Source organism: Cnephaeus nilssonii (genome assembly GCF_951640355.1).
Source record: "Cnephaeus nilssonii genome assembly, chromosome: 12".
Classification (NCBI taxonomy): Eukaryota; Metazoa; Chordata; class Mammalia; order Chiroptera; family Vespertilionidae; genus Cnephaeus; species Cnephaeus nilssonii.
Window position 1 is genome coordinate 18,146,081 of NC_137083.1, and position 16,623 is coordinate 18,162,703.

A 16,623-nucleotide genomic window follows, 5' to 3' on the forward strand; every position below is an offset into this window, starting at 1 on the left:
CATACATATGAGAGTTAAATATACTCATATGGTGAAATTGTGAGACTACATGGTATGTGATTATTCAATTTCAAAAGAATGCAAACATGTTTTGCAGTGTGGTGAGCCAAAAGATGCTTTCAACAGTAATGTACAAAAGATTGTATTCATTACCATATCCTCCAATGGTTGGTATTAAAGATTTCTTATTTTTTATCATTTTAATGGATTCACATTGAGGGTTTCACTTGCCTGTTAATTTTCTTTCCAAGTGGTTAAAAAATGGTTGTATTGTTAGAACACCCTTTCTCTATTTAATTGCCTTGATATATTTGTTAAACGTCAATTAACTATATATATGATTCCATTTTTAGACTCTTCTCTTCCATTGATCTTATAAAAATCCTGTAATTGTAGCATTAAAACAAGTCTTGAACTCATGTACTGTAAGTCATTCAATTTGGTTTTTATTTTAAAATAGTGGACCAATACAGTAGATTATTATAGTCCTTTGAATTTGCATATACATTTTAGAATCTTGCTAATTTTTATTTTATTTTTTAATTTAAATTCTTTAAGTATTACATATGTCTCCTTTTCCCCCCATTGACCTCTCCCCAGCTGCTCCTACCCCTCCAGCTACATGCCCTCACCCCCCTAATGTCTGTGTCCACTGGTTATACTTATATGCATGCATACAAGTCCTTTGGTTGATCTCTTATTCCCACCTCCCACCCTGCCCTACCGTCCCTCTGAGGTTTGACAGACCATTCGATGCTTCCATGTCTCTGGATCTATTTTTGTTCATCAGTTTATGTTGTTCATTATATTCCACAAATGAGTGAGATAATGTGATATTTATCTTTCTCTGATGGGCTTATTTCGCTTAGCATAGTACTCTTTTTATTTTAAAAAGGTCTACTAGAATTTAATTTTTTGGTTGGATTTAAAAATCAAACTGGGAAGAACTGGCATTAACAATATTGAATTTTCTAATGGCATATCTTTTCATATATTTAGCTCTTTATTTTTTATGCAAAAATTCATAGTTTTCAATATACAGGTCTTATACATATTTTGGTAAATTTATTTGTAAGTATTTCATTTTATTCAATAACTAATAGCCCATTTGCAGGAAGAATCCTGCAAGCGGCTGCTGCGGCCGCATGCGCTGCCACTGCCATTGTGGCCGCTGCGCGCTGCTGCTGCCTGCCCCGCTCTGTCCTGCTCTGCCCCGCCCTGCTCCACCCCGCCCCGCCTGGGCTTTCCCTCTGGCAGCCACCTTGCTTTCCACTTTTCCTCCCTCTTCCTTCTAAGTTGTCTTCAGTCTTCACTCCTCCCTCCCTCAACATATGCAAATTAACTGCCATCTTTGTTGGGTAATTTGCATACTCACCCTGATTGGCTGGTGGGCGTGGCTTTGGCTGGTGGGCATGGCTTGGGCGTAGCGAAGGTGCGGTTAATTTGCATATTACTATTTTATTAGGTAGGATGTGGTAAATGTTGCTGGTTTTTAAATTTCAGTATCCAATTATTTGTTGTTAATGTATAAACACAGTGGATTTTTGTATATTGAACTTATATACTGTAAGTTTCCTATTTTTATTAGCTTATAGGTTGTTGTTTTTTTTTTAGAGGGGTAAGTTCTGGTAGGATTTTTTTTTTTTGATATGGTAGATTCCTTAGGGTTTTCTTTTTTTTCTTTCTTTTTTTAAAATATATTTCTTTATTGATTTCAGAGAGGAAGGGAGAAGGAGAGATAGAAACATCAATGATGAGAGGGAATCATTGATTAGCTGCCTCCTGCATGCCCCCCACTGGGGATCGAGCCCGCAACCCAGGCATGTGCCCTTGGTGAGAATCGAACCTGGGACCCTTCAGTCTGCAGGCTAACACTCTATCCACTGAGCCAAGCCAGCTAGGGCAGGGTTTTCTACATAGATGACCATATGATCTGTAAATAAAGATACATTTATTTCCTGGCTAGAACTCCCAGATTATACCAACTACACTGACTGTATATGAATTGAGAATGTGGCATCAGGTCTTCTCAAGTCTATGTGGGAAAATCATCTATAAGACTTTCCACATTGGTTTGGCTCTAGGATTTATTTCTGTTTCCTGTGATCTTTTAAACCTTGAAAACTATGTCTCAAGACTTCCTGAGTTTGGCAAATATCTTCAAGGTAAAAACAAAATTTTTGCTTAGTTTCTCTCACTTCATTTTTTGGCCTCAAATAATCCTTACCCTTTTATAGCATATCCACAAATGGAACTGATGCTCTATGTACATTGTATCCAGCCTTCTTAGTTCTTTTTAGGGCAAGGTATGTTAGGGTATCTAGGCTGCCTGACTGCCGGGAAAAGGATACTCATCTACATTTTGTTGTTCTTGAATTCTCTAATATACTACTAATCCTTCCTTTCCTTTCCCTGTTATGAATGTATTCTTTATTTTTGTGTTGTTACTGTCAATTTAAGTGTGTTGCCACAGGAAAGGAAAGCAAATATGTGTGTTTAGTCAAATTCCTTAAGTTACAAATTATAGTCACATTTTAATTACTCTGAAAAAGTTAATTTTTAAAATAGAATACTGCAAAACATTTTTAAAAGAAATTTGATATCCTTTCTCCCCTATACATAGAAAGTGAATTTTTTAATGCATTAGTGAAAAAGGGTTTTACATTGACCTGATACATGAAAGTTTATAATATCGAAGTTAACATGCTAATGTGATTAGATATTTTTATGACATTATATACTTAAGTTGATCTTTCAATAAATCCTACAGTCTTTTTTGAGCATGTACTGTAATACCATATGCCACACAAAAATATTCACAGAAAGTACATTACTTAATTTAGGAATTCAAATATTTTCTTTAGAAATGTATTTAAAGAATAAGAATATTCTATTTTTGAATATTATGCATAGTTTAAATATTATTGAGGCTAGTTATATAAATCTAGGTTTTTCAATACATGAAGTCAAATATCTGGATATAATATGAAAATTTTTATTTTGCTATTCTTATAAAATCACTGATACGGCAGAGATTTCTGGCCTTAGATCAGAACACATATATTAACATTTCACGAAGAAAGGGAAATTTGGATCATATTTATGATATGCCAAATAGTAAAATAAATATACACTTGATAAAATATTTATCTGTGGTTTGGCCCACATAGACACATTCCCTGGCCAGTTGACAACTACTATCTTGGGGATTATGAACAGTGAAAAAATGTATTTATTTTATTTTTATTTTTTGGTACTAACTTTTATTTTGCTGGTACTATCTGCTCTAGAATGAGCTCAGCTATAGTTGTAGAAGTTGTCTTTTAGGGGATAAGACTAGATGGAGGAATTAGAGGATATTTATTTTGGACTGATATAAACCTGAGCTTAGCAAACATTTGCTCAGATTCTATGATTTGGGGGCCTGTGATCTCTGTTACTTCCCTACAGTAAAATTTGCATCAGTGATTGAGTGGGCATTTATTCTGTTAGAAAGATAGGGAAGAAATAAGTCTTAAAAAGTGTTCCTTTATTCAATTCATACCACAGTAACTCTGGTCTGACTCAAGACTAAAATTCCGTGGACTCGACTTGTACTGTAGAAATTGAAAGGCATCTTAAATTATGAAAAACCTTGAAAATCCAGCTGGCTAATCATTGAGCACCTTTTATCATCTGTCCCAGTTGTTGGCTATCTGAATACTACAATAAATTTCCTGTGGAAAAATTTTTTTAAACACCTGATAGCAGTACATATCCATAAACAGAATGAAATATTTCTGATCATTCAATTTGATTGTTGTTTTTTAAGACATAAACTCAATGATAAGTATTTTTACAGTAGAAATTAAAGGATTCTACTACAAGAAGTTCTATTTCTAAAATGACATTTTGAAATCAATATAAACTCTTTCCAAAGATCTTTTGGTTATTTCTCATAAAAAAAGATATTTAGCCCTGGCTGGTTTTGCTCAGTGAGTGTAGGCCTGGGAAGTGAAGGGTCCCGGGTTCGATTCTAGTCAAAGGCACATGCCTGGGTTGTGGGCTCGGTTCCCAGTGGGGGGCGTGCAAGAGGCAGCCGATCAATGATTCTCATCATTGATGTTTTAATCTCTTTCTCCTTCTTCCTTCCACTCTGAAATAAATAAATAAAATATATTTTTAAAAAGGTATTTATATTTGGTGAGTTGTGAAAGTAATTTGTAATGTGCTCCATTTCATTATTATTTTTGAGTATTAAAATCAGTATCAGGCCATTATTATGTCTAACTTTTTAACAATGAATTTAGGTGAGCAATTTGAAAAGGTAATGTCTATTTGATGACCACACTAAAGCACTGACCACCTTATAGAATAATATTTCTTTATTACTTTTAATGTAAATGGACATTAGCTATAGCTGTTCATCTCCAACCATACTAATAGATTTTGGTTTGCTTTATTTTCTCATGGAATTATACCCTATCAGTGATGGGCAACCTTTTGAGCTTGGTGTGTCAAACTTCGCCAAAAAACTGAGCATATCTCGGGTAGTGTGTCACTTTGAGGAAAAAACTAACTCCAAGACTCTAGTCGCAAATGTTTCATCCTCAGGAGCAGCAAATGTTTCATCCTCGGCATGCGGCCGCGTGTCATCAGAAATGGCTACGCGTGTCAGTGCTGACACGCGTGTCATAGGTTCGCCATCACTGCCCTATATGCACCCAATTTAAGATATGGAATATATCTTAGCATAAAATAATATATATTTTGATTATTATTATAAAAGAGCTATTGTCTTTAATTTTGATCTCCACATACTTTCTTAAGAGCAGGAGAAAGTTTGAGTTGAGTTAAAATTTATATAACAATGGATTGCATTTAATCTTAAATATGCCCATGGGAATGTCTATTCTAAATTCTCTCACAGAATCCTATATCCTCACTATTGTTGCAGTAATGGTGTTTAACATAATTTTTATCTTTATGTTTGTACACTTTCATCATACTGTAAGCTTTAAGAATGCAAGACCATACTTGCCTCATTCATTTCATATCCCTCAAACTTATCACACAGTCTCTCAGAATTTCAGAGAAGGTTTAACATTTTTACTCTTATGTATAAACTCAGAATACTCCTCTCCCATAAAATTGCTAAGTAAAACAAAAATATTCAAGAGAAAACATAGGTATATCTGATTTTGAAGCTTGCAACTACTTATACTCTCACATTCAAAGTTTCTTTTTATTTCTTCAGGCTCTGGGTGTGCTTATTTTTGTAGTTGTGCTAGGCTGACTCTCATGGCTACAGATGGAGCTAAAATTAAGTAGGAACTGGAAGAACTGGATATTTTCCACCAATCTTTATCCTTTGCTAACTACATTGACCATTTTACAAGACTGGGCAATATAGGTCTCCTGAGAAATAATTGATGGGATAGAGGAACAAAGAATACAAGCCAAATGTCCTATAAATCTAGAAGCAAAACCCCTCTGATTCAAATAGACATTGCAATGACATCCTGTACCTCGCTTCATACAATTCTCAACGGTAAACATATAATTCAGGCAAAGGAGGTCACTCAAAACTTCTGCCAGTTGTTCAGCTTCTGAGAATGGCTTTGTATTACATTGCAATAATTGATTATTGATTATTATAGTTTTGGGATGTGACCTCATTGTTGAGTGTAACGTAATACACCTTTCTTATTTCCAATGGAAGATTTTCTATACCTTCGTACCTTCTTAAACTTTTATTGATCATACAGGTTTTGCATGCTGTCTGAAAGTAGGGCACTCCTATGCAAGCTTTCGTAAGCTGAAATGACATAAGTGAAGAAGCAATTATCATTAACATATATGGGAAAAATTTGAGCATTCCCAGACCCAAATAAGAACCTACCAAATCTTACCAAATAACTTATAAAACCTAAAATAATACTAACATATATAAAAGCAGGAATGATATGACAAGTACACAGCCTGTGTAAATACTGTATGAAGAGTGTAGTTTAATTTGTTAAAATGACTGATTGACTTCTCTCTAAGTATAACAGAACACTACACTTTGTGCACCCATCAATCCACTCAAGCCATAGACTTTCCATTGTATCCGTTACTGGATCCTGACTAAAATTGTATACCTAAATTCTGTGACCTGACACCCCTTCCCAATTCCTGTACTTAGGAGCTCCCTTACCTCACTCCTTTTCATTGCACTTATCACATTCTAGCAAGATCTGTAATTCACGTATTACCTTTTTTTTTTTTTTGTCAGCTTTCACAACCCCCAGAACTCAGCGCCTGAATGCAGACACCGTAGTCACTGATGAGTCCCATAAATCTAAGACAGTGTCCAGCATATAATATAATAGGTGCTAAACGTTTCTTTTTTTAATAAATGAGTATAATCTGTTGTGGCATTTTCCAGGCCTTTTAAGTTATTCACCTTATATTTTTATATATGTCTGTGATAGTTGTATATTGGAATAGGAATTTGTTGGCTTGTGTGTTCTCATTTTATCACTTGACATGGAATTTTTTAGGTTTAAAGAGGGATCTTGTTGCTTGACCTAAAGTCAAGATCTGTATAGCATAGTTTAGTAAGATGTTAACAAATCCCAATAAAAGACATCTACTCTACTCTTGTCTCCAACTAGTGGTCTCTTCAAACTTTTAAAACTGTCATAGATTACTAAAACACGACTGCATTTGAAATTAGTTCAATAAAACAGTAGTTGCAGATGCTCCATTAAGGGTTTAAAAACAAAATTGTCAGCCAAAGAAAATGGCTTGTAAATGTCTGGCCATCACTTCAGTGCTGCAGAAGTAAGCTTTCTGGCAATGAGGGAAGCTGGTCTCCTTGCTTGCTGACACATAAATGACTAAATTGGAGAGATTTCTTAGTCTGTCTGCTAACCAGTGGTGTGGATGTGTAACTGGATGCTAGTATTGCAGTGCAGTTGTAGGTGAAAATCCAGGAGGTGATGAAAGACAATCTATGGTAATAGAATTGGAGGAACTCAGGGGATTGGATCAACCAGGCATAGTCTTGCTGCTCCCTCTTTCTCATTTGTATAAGCATTGTGTTTTTTTTTTTTCTATAATCTAGAAAGTAAAGGGAAATGCTTTCCAATTTAATTGATGGCTCAGTGTAGCATAAGTGATTCCACATGGTGGTTGACAAATGACTCTTGGGTTAACCCCTCCTCTTATTCAAGAAATAGACAAATAAATCTAGCAGAATTTTACCTTTTTCCACTAGATCTATCACTTGGGCTTCAATTTATCTATCTTAGATGAAATTTTAAATATTTTACAAACTGATGAAACCTTCTGTCCTTGGTTTTGGGGGAAAGTGGAATATCATAAATAGAATTTTCTTACATTCCCGGTCATTAGGTTGATGGATGGTTGCAGGAAAAGCAGCATCCTGGGTTTTTAAAAGGCACGTCTGTGTTTAGGTCAGATTATATGGTGACTTGCAGTGTAACTATACTAGTATCTCTTTACACAAGAAAAATTTCTTTTAAATAATATAAATTTGGGGTTGCTCAAGGGATTTAATAGAAAGGTTTGGAATATGCCAGTGCTAATATATACTCAGAAGGTCAAATTTTTAGCTAGAGAATGATTCAATATGCTCATTCATTATATCCCACTTCTGCTCTTGTAAAACAAAGACATACAAATACATTGCACTACTATACCGCACAATCAGACTTACAAAAAAGCACCTACCTACTCCTGACAATTCACAGGATTCACCCTGATATTATCTTTACATTATATATTTCATATTATGTTGTTCCCCAAACTCATGGGAAGAAATAAGCTGAATGAAAATGTCAATATCCTTCATGAATCGGATACAATATACCTAAACAATCACAATGCACTATAGATAGTAAAATGTTGTGAACTTACCAAGAATCAAAGACAACCAAAGGAAAAAAGGTAAAGCTTTCTTCAATCTATTGGGTAGGCTATATTGGAGAGATGGCTTTTGCAACATTCTTGGAAGATGCAGTTTAGTATTCACAGGCTGTGATCCTCAAATGAAGACAGCTGATGCTCATACACATCACTGAAGCCAAGTGGTGGGATGATATACTGCATCCAAGCCAATTGCTTTCTCAATGCGGGAGAAGATATCACACTCTTTGGAAGTTGAGTCTGAACCAAAACTTCGCTAGATCTTCTGTACTCTCTCTGTGTGGTCCTGGGTGACCAAGGAGCTCTGGGAAATTTGATATGGCTACATCCAATTTAAATGCTTTTCCTGGGTGGTCCTTAGTTAATAGAGCATGATCTGGGGCCATGAGAAGAGATTGAGAGAAGTCCAAAAATATGGGCCTGGACAAGATCCAGTCTATTAATAATGATGATTACTCCAGACACTATCAATATGATAAATTAGAAGGACTAAGGTAGTTCTAGGAGGATGTACAGATTATGCCAAACACACCGCACCAGCTCTGCTGCCAAATTGGTTTAGCATATTCCCAGGCCCAACTCAAGGCATGATGTGTTCAGATTGAGCAATAATTGAGATGTATCAAGCCAGGTAATCAGAACTTTCTAGGAATTTATTTATGGCTAGGAAAACACACAGAAATTTGCTTTTATCTACTTAAGGCTTGTGATTTCTCGAAATAGTATTAACCATGAAAAAAAAGAAAAAAAAAGTATATATATATATATATATTTTTTTTCTTTTTTATATATACTAGAGGCCCGGTGCACGAAATTCGTGCATGGAGGGGTGTCTCCTCAGCCCAGACTGGACCCTCTCCAATCCGGGACCCCTCGGGGGATGTCCAATTGCCGGTTTTGGCCCGATCCGTAGGATCGGGCCAAAACCGGCAGTTGAACATCCCTCTCACAATCCGGGACCGCTGGCTCCTAACTGTTCATCTGCCTGCCTGCCTGATCACCCCTAACTGCCCCCCCTCCCAGCCTGATCACCCTTAACTGCCTCTGCCTGCCAGCCTGATCACCCCTAACTGCCCCCCCTGCTGGCCTGGTCGCCCCTAACTGCCCCCCATGCCAGCCTGGTCACCTCTTAGTGCCCCCCTGCCAGCCTGGTCACCCCCAACTTCTCCCCCTGCTGGCCTGGTCACCCCAACTGCCCCCCTGCTGGCCTGGTCATCCCAACTGCCCCCCCCCCCGCCAGCCTGGACACCCCTAACTGCCCCACCTGACAGCCTGGTTGCCCCCAACTGTCCCCCCACCAGCCTGATCACCCCAAACTGCCCCTCCCTGCTGGCCTGGTTGCCCCTCACTGTCCTCCTCTGCAGGCCTGGTTGCCCCTCACTGCCCCCCCTGCTGGCCTAGTCACCTCATGCAGCCTGTAGGTCAGTCGTTTGGTCGTCCCTCGCTAACCTCCCTGCCAGCCTGGTCGCCCCATGCAGCCTGCTGGTCAGTCGTTTGGTCGCCCCTCGCTAACCCCCTGCCGGCCTTGTCACCCCATGCAGCCTGCTGTTTGGTTGTTACTGTGAGGGCATCATGACCAATTTGCATATTACCCTTTTATTAGTATAGATTAATAAAAGGGAACTGAGGCTAATATAGAAATCATGTATATTTTACTATAAAAAAATAATGTGTAGTGAAAAGAGCATGTGCTTTGGAGACAGCCATTCCTGGGTTCAAATAGCCACTCCACCATTTATTGGCAGAGAGACTGGCTGAGACACTTAGGGTATTATCCCAAGAGGTAGTACATGCAAAAATATCAAGAAATATTGAAAAAGTGTTCAGACATATTTATATGTATCAATCTTTTAAGAAAAGTAAAAATATTTCAAGAGTAAAACAGTTCAGTGGCTAAGCCATGGGGTTAGGGGCCAGAAAGATTTGGGGTGACACTGAATGACTTTGGGCATTTTCTTACCTCTCTCTAAAGCAGGGTTCTTCATATACAAATGAAGTCAATAATATCTACCCTGTGGAATACTTCCAAGGACTAGATAAGATATAAAGTACCTACGTGCTAAATCAATGCTATCTCATATTCCTTTGATTCCCCACATTATGGCTTCCCATAGCTATTTGGGTCCTCTGATGGCAATAAAATATTGAATGGATGAAGCTCAGGTCTGGATAATTCTGTAATTCTTTAGTTATTTTTTTTTTCACACCAAGAAAGAACAAATGGAGGCTTTCTGTCCTTGGCATGGAGTCCAGAATACAAAAGTCCAGGGCAAGGACAGGAAATGAAGATCTGAACTTCTGTGCATATCTTGCGCCATAGCCCATATAGGCCCCAGTGAGGGTTCTTGATTTTTACAAGCCCCAGGGACTGAGTCCTCAGCAGAAACCTGGGAGCACACTGTCTTTTGCTGGTACCTTGATAACAATTTGACTACCTTCCAGCTGCCTTTCTCCAGGTCCAAGAGGACAAACCATCAAGCATTTCATCATTCAGGATATTGATACCGTAGAAATTTGCTCCTGAGCTCCAGTTAGAGGCACACAGGATAAAACCCCTTCTCAGGGGGCCAGTACACAAAGAGGGCTCTACATAGAGGACTCAGAACAGGCCCCTCTGATACAGAGCTTCTGGAGGGGCGGGGGCTGCTTGATTTAACACAATAAGAACAAGACCATTTCAGGACATTCACGGGCAGTGTCTGTGTATATATAACATTTTTTTCCTTGAATTACGAATATTATTTTAAATTTGATATCAGCAAATGAAGAGAGGATAATTCTTGCTAAGATATGAAACATCAAGGGGAAGAACTATCTTAAAGCACAGAGCAAAAATATAAATAAATGAAAATATGAGAGGAACAAAAAAGTAAGTGATGGAAACGAAGGAAAGGGTCTTCCGAGGGAAACTAGGTGGCACTTGTTTTCACATCTCAGTAGGAAATGTCCATGGATGTCCAGACGCACATGTCACATTCTTTTCTCAGCTTGAGTGTCTAACAATCATTTCAAATTTAATATATCTAAAACTGAACTTCTTTCCTCACCCAAATTTCCTGTCGTAGCCTTCCATATCTTAGTTAATGGAAATTATCCTTCAAGCTGCTCAAATAAAAAATCTTGAATTGTCTTTGACTTTTCTTTCACACTCCATATCTGATTCATTAACACATTTTTAAGCTAAAGTTATGCTGAATTTGATCATATCTAACACATCCACTGCCGGCGTCCTCATCAAAATCACCATCATATCTCACTCATATGATTTCAGTAGCAGACCAATAAATCTCTTTCCCTATTCTCAAAAACCAGAGGAATCCTGTTAAAATAAGTTAGTTCCTGTCACTCCACTGAATAAACCCTTCAATAGCTCTCCATCTCACAGTAAGAATCAAATTCCTGACAATGACTCCTAAGGCCTACATGATCTGCCCCTACTTTGTATCTTCACCCTCTCCCACTGCCAATAACTTTGTGACTCAACCCTTTCTCACTCTGCTTTAACCCCATTGGCCTCCTTGTTTCTTAAACATAGTAGGTATTATTCTTCTTCTTTCTGGAATTTTCTTCCCCCCATAGTAATATGCCAGACTCCCGTCCCTCCTTTTGTTTTTTCTTTGGTTTAATCCTCACTGGAGGAAATTTTTTGCATTGATTTTTAGAGAGAGTCGGATGGAGGAAAAGATAGGAAGAGAGACATCTTTGTGAGAGAGACACATCCAATGGTTGCCTCCCCCATGTGCCCCCACCAGGGCCTGGATTGAACCTGCCACCCAGGTACGTGCCCTTGACAGGAATCTAACCTTTGATGCTTCAGTGCAAGAACCAACACTCTTTTTCTGTGTGTGTCTCCATAGCAATAATTAGCCTCTAGCATAATATATATTTTATATATTAACCCTGTTTACTCTCTGTCTCCCATCCCTGCCATAGGCCAAAATGTAAAACTGCATCACTGTAGAATTCATTGTCTGAGTTCTTCCCTTTCGCAACCTCAGGAACTACTGGTATAGAGTGTTGGTTGAAGTTTCCTGATTGTGGCCATGTTCCATCAGGCAGTGGTTTTGGGAGTCTGTCCAGCAGGCCCACTTGGAGCCATTCTACTGCCTTGCCAAAATTTGGCACACATTAATTAAATAAATTAAATGCTTTTTGGCTTAAAATTGCTTAAGATAATTTTTCTGAGGCTGAACCATTGTATAATGTAGAGAATGGAATTGTTTAGAAATAACTGTGCTGTGAGTCCACACTATAAAGGCAGAAGATGGGGATTGCTTCGTCCTTTACTTCACATCTAAAGGAAAGGGCTTTAAAGAGAATACTGAGAATGAAATTAAGCTGAGACGAGCACTTGTGCTCGGAAGTTATTAAAGCAAAGGATACTTGTGTGATTCTGAACACACCATGCCTGGCCCATGCATGAGAGAAGGCCTGCACGGAAGCATCTCAGTTTCTGTCAATTTCAGGACTCCCTGAAGGGCAATGTGATCTCAGGGGAGAGCTAAGGAAGAGGCCCTGAAGGATTCTTAAAGAACATGGAAGGAATAATCAACCAGCCAAAAAGGAGTCAATTCCCTATAGCTGGAGGGTTTGTGAGGAATCTAAGAAATATTCTGAAAGAGTCAGCTTACATATGCAGAACTCAAAGATTACCACTCCAGCTCATAACAATGTCAATCAAACAAGAATTTTCTTGTTCTCTTCACATCCTTTCACACCTGACCACCCACAACAAAGAGTTGGCATCACCTTCTTTACCAGATACAGTTTCTGCCCTGTATCTCCCCAATTCCCCATAGTAGGCCCTAACTGGGGGGACAGTTTTGATTACTGAGTGAGAATACACCTTCTGATTGAAATATATTTGGAGACTCAAGGTAACAATAAAAATTGTGTCATTTATAAATGACAAATGTATAATAAAAAATTGAATTACAAATATTATATAAAAAGCTTGCCATAAAATTATAACTTCAGGTCTTAGAGATCAATTGTTCAATAACTAACCATATTGAAAGTCAAGTGAGATTTGAGAAGAAAAAGAAGCCTGATTAAGAGAATAAAAAGGAGGAAGATATGCAAGAATGGGAATGAGATATGAGACATAAGTAGAGATGTGATTCAAATAATATATATATATATATATATATATATATATATATATATATATATATATATATATATATATATATACTAGAGGCCCGGTGCACGAAATTCGTGCACGGGGGTCCCTCAGTCCAACCTGCACCCTCTACAATCCAGGAGCTCTCAGAGGATATCCTACTGATGGCTTAGGCCCACTCCCCATGGTTCTCTGCTCTCTTCGGGGCCTGGAGGTTTCCCTGCAGCCATGGAGATGAAGCCCCCATGCCCTGCTGTAGCTCTCTGCCTGCTGCCACCATGTGCCATGTGAAGGAAGCCCCAATGCCCTGCAGTGTGCTCTGTCTGCCAGGCCTGGGGGCTTCCCAGACACGGACACACTAAGGAAGCCCCCATGCCCTGTTGTCCAGGCTCTGTCTGCCCGGCCTGGGGGTGTTTCCACTGCCACTGCCCACTAAGGAAGCCCCCAAGCCCTGCTGTCTGGCTCTGTCTGCCATGTCTGGGGACTTCCCTGCCACTGCCCCACTAAGGAAGCTGCTATGCCCGGCTTTGCAGGGCCTGGCGGCTTCCCGGCTGCCGAGATCAGGAAGCCACCATGCCCTTCTCTGGTGGCACTGGAGTCTTCCAGATAGCCTCTGTGACCAAAGGGAAGGCGCCGGGCCCCGCTCCTCGGCCGGCTCCATGTGCGCGGGCCCCGGCGATCCGCCACGGAGACCAACAGGAAGGTGCCAGGCCCCGCTCCTCGGCCGGCTCCGTGTGCGCAGGGCGGGCCACTTCCCAATCGCCGCGGAGATCAACGGGAAGGTGCCGGGCCCCGCTCCTCGGCTGGCTCCGTGTGCGCGGGGCCCGGCCGCTTTCCGATCGCCGCGGAGACCAACAGCAGGGCTGAGGGACTGGGTGCCGCCATCTTGTGGGTATGGGGGCCGCCATTTTGTCGCGGAGTGATGCCTAATTTGCATATTACTCTATTATTAGATAGGATATAAAAGCCTAAGTGACTGTCACAACCAAAAACAACCAAAGGACGACTGAACAGGCTGCATGGGGTGACCATGACGGCAGGGGTGTTAGTGTGGACTGACCAAACGACTGAGCAGCAGACTGCGTGGGGCAACCAGGCTGGCAGGGGAGTTAGCTAGGGACGAGCAAACAACTGAGCAGCGGGCTGCGTGGGGTGAACAGGCCGGCATGGGGGCAGTAAGGGATGACCAGGTCAGCAGGAGGGGCAGTTGGGAGTGACCAGGCAATCAGGGGAGGCAGTTAGGAGTGATCAGGCAGGCAGGCAGGTGAGCAATTATGAGCCAGTGGTCCCTGTGGGATCAGGCCTAAACTGGCAGTTGGACATCCCCCGAGGGGTCCCAGATTGGAGAGGGTGCAGGCTGGGCAAAGGGTACCCTCCTCCCGTGCATGAATTTCGTGCACTGAGCCTCTAGTCCTATATAATAAGACCCTAATATGCAAATTGACCAAATGGTGGAATGACCCTGTGATGCACACTGACCACCAGGGGGCAGATGCTCAACGCAGGAGCTTCCCCCTGGTGGTCAGCATGCTTCCACAGGGGGAGTGCTGCTCAGCCAGAAGCTGGGCTAATGGCTGGCAAGCGTAGCAGCGGTGGTGGGAGCCTCTCCTGCCTCCACGGCAGTGCTAAGGAGCAGCGAGCCAAGAGATAAGGAGCAGTGAACAGGCGGAAGATAAGGAGCGAGGGGTCCTGGACTGCAAGAAGGCACAGGCTGGGCTGAGGGACTGCCCCCCCCCATCAGTGCACAAATTTCATGCACTGGTCCTTTAGTACTAAATAAAAAAAAATATTTCTACAGATAATTCTATGGCAACAGATGTGAAAACATTAGACATATTGACATAAGTGTTTCTCTAACATAATTTAAACTTCTAAAATTACCCCAAGGGAAGGTAAAAAAACTGAAGCCAAAAATCATAAAAGTGATTGAGAAGTTTAAAAATCTGCCATTAATAAAACCCATGTAAACCACAGATTTTCACAGCTTCTATCAAACCGTTTAAAAAACAGATAATTGCCATGTTATTTAAGCTCCTATAGTCACTGGAAAAAAAAATTCTTAACATAAAAACTTATGAAGTCAGCATTGAAAAAAAGTATAGCCCAACCTCATATGTAAATGCAGATGCAAAGATCTTTGTAAAAAAAAGAGATTTTTAATATCCAGGAACCTACCAATATAATTATTTACACCAATCTATTTAAAAAATAAAATCATATGGCAATATCAATACATTCTGAAGTCTTTAATAGGAATAACCTTGTGCACTGCTGGTGGGAATGCAGACTGGTGCAGCCACTGTGGAGAACAGTATGGAGTTTCCTCAAAAAACTAAAAATGGAACTCCCATTTGACCCAGTGATCCCACTTCTAGGAATATAGCCCAAGAAATCAGAAACACCAATCAGAAAGGATATATGCACCCCTATGTTCATAGCAGCACAATTCACCATAGCTAAGATTTGGAAACAGCCTAAGTGCCCATCAGCAGATGAGTGGATTAGAAAACTGTGGTACATCTACACAATGGAATACTACGCTGCTGTAAAAAGGAAGGAACTCCTACCATTTGCAACAGCATGGATGGACCTTGAGAGCATTATGCCAAGCGAAATAAGTCAGTCAGAGAAAGATAAATATCACATGATCTCACTCATTTGTGGAATATAATGAACAACATAAACTGATAAACAAAAACAGATCCAGAGACAGAGAAGCATCAATCAGACCGTCAAACCTCTGAGGGAAGGCAGAGGAGGTGGGGGTAAGGGGGACAGACCAACCAAAGGACTTGTATGCATGCATATAAGCATAACCAATGGACAAGACACTAAGCAAGTGAGGGCACAAGTGGGGGATGGGTGGGAGGGCTATGGGGGGGTAGGGACACATATGTAATACCTTAATCAATAAAGAAAAAAAAGTAAGCTACACAATATGACAAAATAACTTATTGCAAATTAAAACTCATTATTATTCTAAATTACAAAACTTTCATTGCAATTAAAATGAAAATGAGATAAGGACTTCAGCTAACATTGCTTTGGAATAGTCAATTAAAAAAAATGGAAGTCAGTATAAACATTGGAAAATAAGGGGTTTTCTTCTCATGACAATATTGTATATCTAGAAATCCCAAGATTCCAATTAAAATCAAAATCAATAAAAATCCTTAAATAAGAGAATTGATAAATATAAAAACAAATACGTATTGATCACCAACTTTTGTTTGTTATCTGTAAACAAATAGCAATAAAAATGGAAAGATATCTATATTTTTATGGTAATTAAAAAAAACAGAATCTATGTGAAAATATCTGTGAATCTTATTGAAAGGGCATATAATAATATTTGAACTATGGAATAACACTGTGATCTTGGACAGGAAAAACTAATAAGGTAAAAATGCCAATTCCTCAAAATTATTCTATAAATTGTGGCATTTCTAAATAGAACTTAATTAAGGTTGATTTTAGAATTGGATACAATGACATAAAAGTTTACTTAGAAAAATATATGTCTGAGAACAGCCAAGAAAAGTTTGGTTTGGAAGAAGGAGTAACTGCGAAATTTGCTTCGCACATTA